Genomic DNA, 4,441 nt, shown 5'->3' with positions numbered 1-4,441 from the left:
TGTATCTCTTTAGTGTAGAAGCAGCGCCCGTCCTGTCGAGCTGGAAGTCCTCAGCACCCAAACATGGACGACTGGTAGTCCAATGACCCGCGGACAAAAAGGAGGAACTAGGGGGGCAGGGCAGGGACGAGTAGAACACAGGACTACCCTGCCTCACAAGTTGAAGGTGCGCGTGCTCCCTTTCAGTGGTCTTTGAGGCCTGACATGTAGGCAGGCACTCACTGCTCTTGGTTGGAAGCCTTAGTGTAGGAGCAGAAAACTGTTCCTGAGCAAAGGACCTTGCCGAGAATGCAGGCCGTCCAGATGGAACTCTTCAGCACCTAAACAGGGCCGCCTGGTAGTCCAGTGATCCAGGGACAGAAGGAAGGACGGGGCAGGCAGTGCAGGATCCAGGAGAACACAGGAGCCCCTGGAGCCCAGGCTGAGGGTGCCGGGCTCTCTTACTGGGGACCTTGAGGCTCACTGCTCTGGGTGGGTAACCTTAGAGTAGGAGCTTAAAGTAGGAGCTTAAAACTGTTGTTGAGCACTGGTCCTAGCGTACAGCAGGGCAGGGTTGGGGGTGGGGTGTTGGGATGCTGGCTCCTGGTAAGAAAGATAGCCCTGCAGGACTCTAGTAACTTTTTGAAGCTTTTGAGAGGTACAGTATTTGAGTTTAAGAAGCATTCCTGCAGGAAGGAATATTTTGTCTTGCTTTTGTACATAATGTGCTTTGACAAGCTCTGCTCCAAAAGGACTTTCTCACTTTGGAGGAATTGCTACACATCCTAGTTTCCAAATATTACAGAATATTTCAGGAGCAAACATGGTAGCACATGCTTTTAATACTAGAACTTGGGAATCAGAGGCAGGATTGATAGGTTTTCTTGCTAAAACTTGCCTAAATATTGAGCTTATTGCCTCTGTCTCAGTTGCAGTATTTGATAACCGTCTCAAAGTAAGCAAAATTAAACAAAAGCCAGGAGGAAAAAGAGAATCACTACATAAAATCAGCATTGTACTAGTTGATAGATACTATTTAAAAAGTGGGCAAGATAAGGAGGATACAAAGATATGGGAAGTGTAAGAAAATAGTAAAGGGAAGAAGAAGGGACAGTTTAATTCATAAAGTGATACTAACATCAAACAGATGCCATACAAAACTCAGTAGGTGATCTATATAACTTGCCTTGAAATGTTTGTTGACTCAGTTTAGAAACAACTCACATATGATAAGAAGGTAATATAATGAGCTTTGCTCTGCTGATCACAGTATAATTCTTGGTGAGAACATGTATTTTACCCTTCAGTGATGATTCAGATAAGCTATACTTAGTGGTTAACAGCAATTGCTGTTCTTTCTGAAAGCCTGTGTTTGGATTCTAGTACTAAATTAATACTAAGATTTCTTCTGGACTCTGCATAGAAATTTCAGGCTCTTGTGGCACATAAAATCTTGCCAGTACACACAAATATAAATAAATAAATAAATAATAAATACCTAATTTTTGATGTGGGATTTTCCTCTGTATGCTGTTAATATCATTGATTAATAAAGGAATTGCTTTGGACATATAGCAGAGCTATAGGGAAACAGAGCTTGGCAGGGAAAACTAAATGGAATGCTGGGAAAAAGAAGGAGTTAGAGAGAAGTCATATAGCCCAACTGGAGACAGACGTTGGAACAGAACTTTATCTGTTAAGTCACAGCCACGTGGCAATACATAGATTAATAGAAGTGGGTTAAATTAATATGTAAGAGTTAACCAGTAAGAAGCTAGAGCTAATGGGACAAGCAGTAATTTAATTAATGTAGTTTCTGTGTGATTATTTCAGGGTTTAGCAGCCAAGAACTAACTAGTGGCCTCCTACCAACAAATTTTATTAGTACTTTTTCTCTAAAAGGATGCATTATGTAGGCATAAGCAAGTTTTCTTACATTAGATATGATTATTTTGCATAATTAAAAAGATTTATTCAATACACAGTACATGTAATTTAAAACTATTATTTATACAATAATATTTTGGATCCTTAATACATCTAAAAATCTTCTGTTGAACATGGACACATGTTTCAAACACTTTTAACCATTTTGGAATATGGAATTTATCCCAGGTAATCTATATCCCAAATGTTGACAATATGTTAGATTCTTCAAAAACTTAAAAAAAATTCATGCTATGTAGATATCTATTGATCAATAAATAAAAGAGGTCAGAAGAATGTAGACTATGTTTTTATAATTTCATCTGTCATTCTTTCTCAGAATAACAATTTTATATGTACGTGTGTGAAGGTACAAAGTTTTGAAAATTTTAAAAATGAAAATGATCATGAAATCAACATGACTAGTTTGAAATATTTTATTTTCAATATTCAGAGAGTAACAGCAATGACTTTTATTCTCTCTATACATACAAGACATTCTTATTGTCAGTCTTCTTGTGTGATCTTTATTACTATGAGCATTCATTATGACAAAAAGACACTAAAATTAATATAATCGTGGTACATGTAAACAGTGTTTTGCCACCACCTAAATTTCCAAAAGCTAGCTTAATTCCTGCTCTTTCAGAGACTATGAAAGCACAATGACATATATTTTGCACCTTCCTTTGTGAGGCTACTGCTATGTTTATTATGACAGATCACTACCACCTTCATAAAGTATGTAGTCATAAACTTACTTATTTTAGGCTCATTTGGTGTATGCTTTCTGATACCTTCTTTGATGTTATAAAATTCCTATTTAGACTGGGGTTTCTGTCCTGCTTAGTACCACAACAATTCATTCTCAACAAAACACACAGGGGCTTATATTAATTATAAATGTTTGGCCTATTAGCTCAGGCTTATTATTACCTAGCTCTTACAACTTAAATTCACCCATAATTTTTATTGTTGTTGTTGTTGTTTTGAGACAGGGTTTCTCTATAGCTTTGGAATCTGTCCTGGAACTATCACTTATAGACCAGGGTGGCTTCAAACTCACCTCTGTCTCTTGAGTGCTGGATTAAAGGAATGTACCACCACCACTCAGCTCCCATAGTTCTTATCTATCATTATCTTACTCAGTGAGGCATTCTCATATTGCTTCTTCTACATCTGGCTGATGGCTACAGACTAAGCCTTTACTCCTCCCAGAATTCTGCTAGTCTGATCATCTTGCCTATATTTCCTGCCTGACTACTGGCCATTTAGCATTTTATTAAACCAGTACAAGTGATAAATTTTTACAGTGTACAAAAGCATTATTCCTCAGCACCCATTGTTGCAATTGGTGACATAATCAATAAAAGGTTTTATTGATTTCTAAAATAAATTGAATTTAGTATTTTTTCTTGAAAGCATATCTAGATTATGATTTATAAAAAAAGGAAGAACAAGCAAGTTTTATAATTTTCATTAATATAAGTACAGCATGATATCATTAAAAATAATTTCAAATTTCATTGACTTTTTTTTTTTTTTTTGGTCAGTCATGTTTGGTTTGATCTTTGGTCTCTGCCTCATCCAGTTTTAGGTTACAGGTCACACAGGCTGTGTTGGGAATGGGCTCCACATCGTGGCATGGGCCTTAAGGTAGACCAGTCATTGGTTGGTCATTCCAACAAGCTCTCAGTCACCTTTGACTTTCAAAATGTGATTAATAAGACATTGAATTTGCAATCATTGTAGCAATTTCAGTGCACAAAAATGGGAGTTCATTGCAGCTTCTTGCTAGCTGCATTTTTTAAAAAGTAGGCTATGTTTTTTTGGTGGCAAGCAAAATCATGGCTATGGCTACTATGAAAGGTCCTGCTATGGAGCACTTGAAGGAGCAGAGCAAACAACATTTTAAAAAGGAACTCTATTTTATATAGGACATAACTACAACTGGGGGGGGGGGGGTAAATGCAGCCCAGAAAATTCATAAATATTCCCAAGAAACTGTACCAGCCCTGGTCAAAGTGAACCAACAAGGTGACCAAACAACATCTGCTTGTTTTGAACATCCTCGCAGGTACTTGATTAGCCATTGTTTTGACTGTTTTGAAATTGTCCTATGCCCCAAGCAACGAATTCAAAAGTTATATACTTTTATCAAATCGCAAAATGTCAAAGCTTGTCCAACCCTGCCATTCAGTTTTCCCCTTTAAAATGCTCCTACCTTAAAGCCTCCCAGCATTCTCTCCAACATGCTGTGCTGGTGTATTGGATTACGATCCAAGTTAGCATTGGATACTGGCTTTGTGGTGGTCTTGTTTGGCAGTCCTGTGACACATGCCTAACATTTGGGAGCTCATTCTGGATAACCCAAGACCCACAGACCCCAGCCTGAGTGGTTTCTGAATGGCCAGGAAGTCTCTTTGGCTGTTTTTTCTCCGCCTCACTCTCTCTCTCTGTTTTCGTGATGGCACTTTCATTTAATAAAGCACGCAGACTGGGACGGAGGGGGGAGGACCTTGGACTTTCCACAGGG

The sequence above is a fragment of the Alexandromys fortis genome, unplaced genomic scaffold, assembly GCF_014885135.2.
Source record: "Alexandromys fortis isolate MF-2015 unplaced genomic scaffold, M_Fortis_MF-2015_v1.1 scaffold_96, whole genome shotgun sequence".
Taxonomy (NCBI): Eukaryota; Metazoa; Chordata; class Mammalia; order Rodentia; family Cricetidae; genus Alexandromys; species Alexandromys fortis.
The sequence above is the reverse complement of the archived record's forward strand: the minus strand, read 5'-3'. Positions refer to the sequence as shown.